Below are 9,073 nucleotides of genomic sequence, written 5' to 3' on the forward strand. Positions count from 1 at the left end.
TAAGCTACTTTTAGTTCCTTTTTAAAAAATCACTGAGATTGCATGTTGACTGTCTTTAATGTGTGTGTCAGGTATGATCCCCCTCTTACAGAGTGGAGCACACACAGAACGCAGGCATCCTGGCTTCCAGCCCCTCCCCTAACCACTAGACACCACTCCGCTCCCACCGCTGGAAATAGAACCCAGGAGTCTGGATTCTCCAAGTCCTTTTCTCCACCTCACCTACGTCGGCTACACCTCTGCAGACTGTCCCCGTCCACCATTTTGGATGCCTTCCATGATTAGCGCAGCAGGGCAGCTTCAAGCATGGCCCCTCCTTAATCCACCCCCCCCATGTCAGAGGGCATAGGACTGATCATGTGACTGGCTACTATTTCCAGCAATGCCAAGGGACCATGTTCTAGTGGTTAAAGTGGGGTGCATGAGCATGGGGGTGGAGTTGTGTGCTGGGACTCCTGGGTTCTAGTCCCAGCTCTGTGACGGGATCTACTGAGTAAGGGCAGCTGGAGCTGGGAGTCAGGACTCCTGGGTTCTAGAGGGGAGTGGGCTCTGGGCGTTAGGATCGGATGGGGCTTGGAAGTCAGGACTCCTGGGTCCTGTGCCACCAGCTGTGTGACCTGAGCCCTTCTCTCTGCCTCATTTTCCCATCTATGAAGTGATGATAACCAAGGCTGCTGTTCTCGCCCCTGCCCCCCCATTGACCCCCACTTCCTTCATCATGCCTGGCTGGAGCCTCATACCCCAAGATGTCCTGCACGGAGCTGTGCCTGGTACCATCCCTCAGGCCAGGGGCCATTGGTTGAGGCTGGTAGCCAGATAAGAAACTAGATCCTCAGCTGGCATCAGTCTTTTGTCTCTGTGGACTCTAAGGGAGTGGTGCCGACTGACACCAGGTGACGCCAGTGGCATGATGTGAATTGGGAATCTGGGCCCGGGCTATCTGAGAGCCAGGTCTGACTGCCAGGTAGCTCCAGAGCTGCAAATCCAACCCAACAGCCATGGGGCTGCACACTCAGGGTGAACGGCTCAGTGGCGTTTTCAGCTGGCGCCAGCCAGCCGTGCAGAGAGGGAAAGCGGCTGCTGCCAGTCTGCCAGCTGTGCTGCAAAATCCTGCCAGTGGGGGAGCGGGCCAGCAGCAAGGGCCCTTAAGGGCTTTCAGGCTTTTGCTGCCACAGTCCTGGGCCCTGGCAGCTGTCTGGGACTTGGGCCCTGTGGTCCTGTGTCTCACCAGAAGGGTGCCCCACCCCCCCGCTTAGGAGTTCAGGCTCCCTGGCTCATTTGGGCCTGGCTGTGACTAACCAGGCCCCAGCCAAAAGAGCTAAAGTGAGTTGCTTGCCTCAGAGGCTATGGTGGCCCATCTGCTGGGGGCCAGAATGAACTGCAGCAAGGGGGCCCCTGAGGCAGCAGAATGGGGGGCAGCGGGTAAGAGTTCAATTGCCACCAGCAGCCCCCCCAGGGCAGACAGGCTCCTGTGTCCCATTCCAGCCCCTGCCAGACGGGCGCCCCCTAGAGGAGAAAGGCCCCGTGCTCTATTCCCCACCCCTCTGAGCCAGCCTTGCTTAGCTGCCCCCCCTCTGGATGGACCCAGGGTTACTTCTCCCGGACCCTGAGCCCCTAGTTGTCAGGGTTGGGGGGAGGGCATGGAAGCACCCCATGACCTCCCCCATCCCCTAAAGGGGCGACCAAGCCTCCACCAATGCCGCTCTGCAGCACCACCAAAGCCAGCTGCAAGCGGGGACACTTCTGTGCGCGAAGTGGGGTGATGGGGACTCGCTCAGCCCCTCGGCAGGGCTGGCTGTTTGCTTGGGGGGGGCTGGAGGGGGAGCTAGAACAGCAGGCTGTGCGTGAACACAAGGAGAAGTTCATTAGCGAGGAAGCATCATATCATTAAGCTTTTCCCCTGGACGTTCTGCAGCCGCCCCGCTCCCAGCATCCGTCTCCGATGCTGCTCACTGCTATTTATTTTTTCTCGTGCTGAGAGCAATGTTTTTTCTCTCGAGGGGGGGAAAAACAAGAATAAATAGAGGGAAAATAAGACAGAGTGAGGGTGGAGGAGGGGAACCGAAAAAGCCGAGCCACCGGCGTCGCGTGATCGGCCATTTCACGGGGGATGCCTGGCCACAGGGGATGCACAGACAGGGAAAAGAATTGGCGGGGGAGGGGGTGCTGTGCTGCGAGGTGAGGGGTCAGCAGGGGGCGCTCCCTTCTCAGTTAGCGCTGACCCAAGGCCCCAGTGCAGCACTAGGGGGCGCTGTGCTGAAGGGAGCAGGGTGTGGGCTCAGCAGGGGGTGCTCCCCTCTCAGTCAGCGCTGACCCCAAGGCCCCAGTGCAGCACTAGGGGGCGCTATGCTGCAGGGAGCAGGGTATGGGCTCAGCGGGGGCCCTCTCCCCTCTCCATCAGCGCTGACCCCAATGCCCCAGTGCAGCACTAGGGGGCGCTATGCTGCAGGGAGCAGGGTGTGGGCTCAGCAGGGGGCCCTCTCCCCTCTCAGTCAGCGCTGACCCCAATGGCCTAACATGGAGTAACAGTGCTGCCTTTTATATGCATCACAAAACTGACATCCTGCTCCCAGAAATGGGGCGGTCGGGGGGAGGGGGTAACAGGGTCCTTGCTGGAACGGGGCCAAAAGTTTGCAACAAATAATGTACTGGAGGAATTTCCCTTCTCTTTCTGTTTGCAACTTTCATAGATTCCTAGATTTTCAGGCCCTCCAGGCTGACCCACTGTATAGCAGATGCCAGGGAATCCGCCTGGCTACTCCTGCCTCCAGCCCATAGCTGATGGTTGAACTCGAGCACGGAAAGCCAACCAGGAGTCCAACCCATCATCCGAATAATTCTCCCTGTCACGTGTTCCCAAACTGTGAGCTATTAATAACACACCAGAACCTCGAGGCCCGAGCTGAAATCAGGGCTTCCTTGTCCCCAGTGCTGTACAGAAAGCCCCAGATGAGGGCCCCATTGTGTCAGGTGCTGCACAGACCCCCAACCAAGATCAGAGCCCCATTGTCTGCAGAAAAACACACTGAGAGACGGCCTCTGCCCCCAAAGACCTTACAATCTACTGTTTGGGAGGGGAAACTGAGGCACATAGAAAGGCAGCGGCTTGCCCAGAGTAGGCCCAGCCAGAACCCCAATGTCCTGACTCCTACCCTAGATGCTACCCACCGGACCACATCAGTCCTGGCTGGGGCTTGGTCCAGAACAACTCCATTCAGCCATTTGCGCAGGATTCAGGCCCCTCCTTCACTGTGAGGGTGTGTGTGGGGGGAGCTCTGCTAATTCCCAGGCTTGTGTGAGTAGCTAGGCACCAAAAATTAAGCCCAGAATTTCACCAGTATCTGTCAGTGTTTTAAAGGGCCGGGGCCCCTCCCTGCTCACACTGCCCGTCACTAACATATCATCTGTCAGAAGCTGTGATTATTTTTCCTCCTCCAAATGGAGCTATTCCTCCCCTCCCTTTGCCTGTTTCCAAGAGCCCTGGCTGCTGCGCTTCCCCAAGAGTCACCCTCAGAGCAATATATGGCACTTTAAAGCAAATTCGAGAACTAAAATTGGTATCAAAGAGCCCAGTGTGCCAGGCCAGGTGTCAGTGAATGGAGAGTCAGGGCTTCTGGGCTGCAGATCCGGCAGGGTGGGGAGAGAGGGGCGCGGAACAGGCCAGCATGGTGAGAACAGGACAAAATAGAGTCCAAGTTTCCAAGGGACCGGTGGGATCATCTGGACTGACCTCCTGGAGAACACAGGCCGTAGAACTTCCCCCAAACGATTCCTGGAGCAGATCTCTTAGAACAGCATCCAATCTGGACTGAACAATCAAGGTGGGAACAGTTTGTAGGGCAGAGATAGGAAAGGGCGATGGGAGTCACAGAAACAGGCCTGGATGGCATTCTGGAGCCACGAGCTCATTTACGGTGGTGGTCTAGAGCAGGGATGGGCAAACTATTGCCCGGTGGCTGTATCCGGCCCTCCAGACATTTTAATCTGGCCCTTGAGCTCCCACCGGGCAGCGGGGTCCAGGGCTTGCCCCGCTCCACGCAGCTCCCGGAAGCAGCAGCATGTCCCCCCTCTGGTTCCTACACATGGGGCCGCCAGGAGGCTCCGCAAGCTGCCCCCGCACCAACCGCCACCACCACAGCTCCCATTGGCCAGGAACCATGGAGCCGGAGGGGCGACATTCTGCTGCTTCTGGGAGTTGCTTGAGGTAAGCACTGCCCGGAGCCTGCACACACACCCTCCCGCCCCACACCCCTGTCTCAGCCTTGACCCCCCTCCCGCCCTCCAAACCCCTCAGTCCCAGCCCGGAGCACCCTCCTGCACCCCCAACCCCTCATCCCCAGCCCCACCTCAGAGCCTGCACCCCCAGCTGGAGCCTGCACCCCCTTCCGCACCCCAACCCCCAATTTCATGAGCATTCATGGCCCGCCATACATTTTCCATACCCAGATGTGGCCCTCAGGCCAAAAAGTTTGCCCACCCCTGGTCTAGAGCCACGAGGCGCAATGCTGCTGTGTTCTAGAGCGATGGGCCCAGATACTGCAGAGGTACTGCACAGATACTGCGAGACTCTGTGCTCGTGGAGGAGAAGAAACTGTTCTCCCGAGCATCTTTGCAAGCGGCCTTGGACGCGGCGGATGCGGCCTCCCGCACTTTGGCCACAGGGGTGGTTATGAGGAGAGGGTCCTGGCTACAGGTCTCTGGTCTTCCCCACGAGGTCCAGCGGACCATTCAAGACCTTCCCTTTGAGGGTGTAGTTCTCTTCTCCGAGAAGACGGATAAGAGACTTCATAGCTTGAAGGACTCGAGGGCTACCCTTCGTTCGCTGGGGCTTCACACGCCTGCTACCCAGCAGAGACATTTTAGGCCTCAACCTGCCCCTTGTCCTTACCAACCCCAAAACCGCCAGGAAGCTCCGCCTAGGTGGAACAGGAGCACTCGGAGGAGGCAACGCCCTCCCTCTGGACAAAGCTCGGGCCAGCCTAGGGCCCCACAGGGCTCTAGACCACCCTTTTGAGGGTACGGTCGAGGACGGTTTGCCAGTACAACCTTTGGATCTTTCCATCTTACTTTCTCATCCCGTCTATCCCCTTTCTACCATGCCTGGTCTCAAATTACTTCAGACCGATGGGTGCTCCACATGGTAGAGGGGATATTCCATACAATTCTGTACCCTCCCACCCACCCCCAACCCCCTTCCCCATCCCTCTTTAGGGACCCCCTCAAGAGCAACTTCTAATTCAAGAGGTGCGGTCCCTCCTCTCGGTAGGGGCAGTGGAGGAGGTTCCTCAGGAGCTAAGGGGCAAGGGTTTCTACTCCCGGTATTTCCTCATACCAAAGGCCAGGGGGGGCCTCAGACCTATGCTGGACCTGCGACAGCTCAACAAGTACGTAAAGAAACTCAAGTTTCGCATGGTCTCGCTAACCTCCATTATCCCCTCACTGGATCCAGGAGACTGGTACGCCGCCCTCGACTTGAAGGATGCATATTTTCATATCGCAATAGTCCCACATCACAGAGGCTACCTCAGGTTCATGGTGAACAGAGGCCACTACCAGTTTGCCGTCCTCCCGTTCAGGCTGTCGACTGCCCCCCGAGTATTCACAAAATGTATGGCAGTTGTCGCGGCGTTCCTGCGGAAGCGCCAGATACAGGTTTTTCCATACCTTAATGACTGGCTGATCAAAAGTTGCTTGAGGGCCCAGGTGGAGGCTCAGGTCGAGTTTGTAAGGAGGACCTTTCTCGACTTAGGTCTCCTCCTGAACGAGTCGAAATCCATTCTGTCCCCGGTGCAGAGGATAGAGTTCTGGACTCTACCCAAGCTAGGGCATACCTCCTGGAGGCCAGGTTTCACTCACTTCAGGACATCATACAGAGCCTCAGACGGTTCCCCACAACGTCGGCAAGAAACTGTCTAAAGCTGCTGGGATACATGGCCTCCTGCACATACGTGGTGCAGCAAGCCAGGCTCAGGCTGCACCCACTCCAGTCTTGGCTGGTGTCGGTGCACCGGCCAGCCAGAGATGCGTTGGACAGGGTCGTAACCCTGCCCCGCCTGGTACTGGACTCCCTCCTATGGTGGTTCAACCCTCGAATGGTTTGCGCAGGGGTGCCTTTTGCCAGCCCTCAGTCCTCGCTCACCTTGGTGTCGGATGCCTCGGATCTGGGTTGGGGGGCTCACCTATGGGACCTCAAGACCCAAGGCCTCTGGTCTCCGCTGGACCTTGCTCTTCACATCAGTGTCAAAGAGCGGAGGGCAGTGCACCTGGCCTGCTACGCTTTCAAAATGCACATAATGGGCAGATGTGTTTCAATCCTCACGGACAACACCTCGGCGATGTTTTATATCAACAAACAGGGGGGTTGTCAAGGTTCCTCCCCCACTCTGAACTCTAGGGTACAGATGTGGGGACCTGCATGAAAAGCCTCCTAAGCTTATCTTTACCAGCTTAGGTCAAAACTTCCCCAAGGTACAAAATATTCCCCCCGTTGTCCTTGGACTGGCCGCTACCACCACCAAACTAATACTGGTTACTGGGGAAGAGCTGTTTGGACGCGTCCTTCCCCCCAAAATACTTCCCAAAACCTTGCACCCCACTTCCTGGACAAGGTTTGGTAAAAAGCCTCACCAATTTGCATAGATGACCACAGACCCAAACCCTTGGATCTGAGAACAATGAAAAAGCATTCAGTTTTTTACAAGAAGACTTTTAATAAAAAATAGAAGTAAATAGAAATGAAGAAATCCCCCCTGTAAAATCAGGATGGTAGATATCTTACAGGGTAATTAGATTCAAAAACATAGAGAACCCCTCTAGGCAAAACCTTAAGTTACAAAAAAGATACACAGACAGAAATAGTTATTCTATTCAGCACAATTCTTTTCTCAGCCATTTAAAGAAATCATAATCTAACACATACCTAGCTAGATTACTTACTAGAAGTTCTAAGACTCCATTCCTGGTCTATCCCTGGCAAAGACCAGCATACAGACAGACACAGACCCTTTGTTTCTCTCCCTCCTCCCAGCTTTTGAAAGTATCTTGTCTCCTCATTGGTCATTTTGGTCAGGTGCCAGCGAGGTTACCTTTAGCTTCTTAACCCTTTACAGGTGAGAGGAGCTTTCCCCTGGCCAGGAGGGATTTCAAAGGGGTTTACCCTTCCCTTTATATTTATGACAGGGGTGCACGCTCTTCTCCCCTGTGCTGAGAAGCCCTTGTGCTGTGGGACTTCTGCATAGAGCACTCGATCTACCCGCAGGCCTCATACCTCCCAGGGGTGGGAAACACACTGGCGGACAGCCACAGCCGGACCTTCAACAGCCACGAGTGGTCCCTTTGGCCAGACGTGGTGAGCTCAATCTTCCGGTTCTGGGGCTCTCCCCAGATAGACCTGTTCGCTCGAAATGTCAGCCATTCTGTTCTCTTGGGAACCACAGCTCGTGGTCCATCGGGGATGCCTTCCTCCTCTCATGGGAGGGCTGCCTGCTGTACGCTTTCCCAGCCATCCCCCTAGTCCACAGGGTGCTCCTCAAGATCCGCAGGGACCGGGACCGAGTCATACTAATAGCACCGGCGTGGCCGCATCAGCGGTGGTTCACCTCATTCCTGAAAGTGTCCATAGCAGCCCCTCTCACCTCACTGCTGGTTCCCAACCTGATCACGCAGGACCAGGGCCGACTCCAGCACCCGAATCTGGAGTTGCTCCACCTTACGGCCTGGATGCTCCATGGCTAAGTGCCACAGAGCTGTCCTGTTTGAACCAGGACAGACAAGTCCTCCTGGGTAGTAGAAAGCCTTCAACCAGGGCTACTTACCTGGCCAAATGCAAAAGGTTCTCCATCTGGGCAGAGCAACGTAGTCAGCCGCCACTCCTCGCCTGCATACCATTTATACTGGACTACCTCCTTTACCTAAAGCACCAAGACTTGTCCCAGTCATCAATAAGGGTCCACTTGGCCGCTATCTCCGCCTTCCATCCGGCTTCAGAAGGTCTCTCGGTCTTTGCAAACCCTATAGTCAGTCGTTTTCTCAAGGGTTTCGACAGGCTCTTCCCACACATGCGTCAGCCTGTCCCTGCCTGGGACCTCAATTTAGTCCTCTCCAGGCTTACAGGCCTGCCATTTGAACCTCTGGCCACCTGCTCCCTGTTATATCTCTCATTCAAGCTCATGTTCCTCGTGGCAATTACCTCAGCTCAACGGGTTTCGGAGCTCACAACCTCAACCACAACCTCACAACCAAGCTCCCTTACACAGTTTTTCTTAAGGATAAGGTCCAGCTCAGGCCTCATCCAGCTTTGCTCCCGAAGGTTGTCTCCCATTTTCACATGACCCAGGACATCTTCCTCCCAGTGTTTTATCCCAAGCCACGCTCCTCCGATAGGGAGCGCAGGCTGTACTCACTGGACGTGCGTAGGGCCTTAGCTTTCTACATAGAGAGCAAAGTCATTCCAGAAGTCCGTCCAACGCTTTGTAGCTGTGGCGGACAGAATGAAGGGCCTCCCGGTATCCTCTCAACACATATTGTCATGGATAACGTCCTGCATTAGGGAGTGCTATACCCTGGCAAAGGAGCCCACTCTGCAGATAACCGCTCACTCTACAGGGCTCAGGCCTCCTCTGTGGCATTCCTGGCACAAGTCCCTATTCAGGAAATTTGCAGGGCTGCTACGTGGTCCTCGATACATACATTTACATTGCACTATGCAATTACACAACAGTCCAGGGACAATGCAGCTTATGGGAGAGCCGTGCTATTTTCTGTGGATAACTCCGACCCCACCTCCTGAGCTCTAGCTTGTGAATCACCTTCTTGGAATGAACATGAACAATCACTCGAAGAAGAAAAAAGGTTACTCACTTTCTCGTAACTGTTGTTCTTCGAGATGTGTTGTTCATGTCCATTCGAATACCCACCCTTCTACCCCTCTGTCAGAATAGTCAGCAACAAGGAACTGAGGGCCTGGGGGGTTGGCGGGGCCCGATATTGGGAGCCATGAAGGTGCCACCCCAGGGGGCACCCAGGCCGACCCTACGGGTGCTGCTAGGGGGAAAATCTTCCTGCTGGCACGCAC

This window comes from Eretmochelys imbricata, chromosome 20 (genome assembly GCF_965152235.1).
Source record: "Eretmochelys imbricata isolate rEreImb1 chromosome 20, rEreImb1.hap1, whole genome shotgun sequence".
Taxonomy (NCBI): domain Eukaryota; kingdom Metazoa; phylum Chordata; order Testudines; family Cheloniidae; genus Eretmochelys; species Eretmochelys imbricata.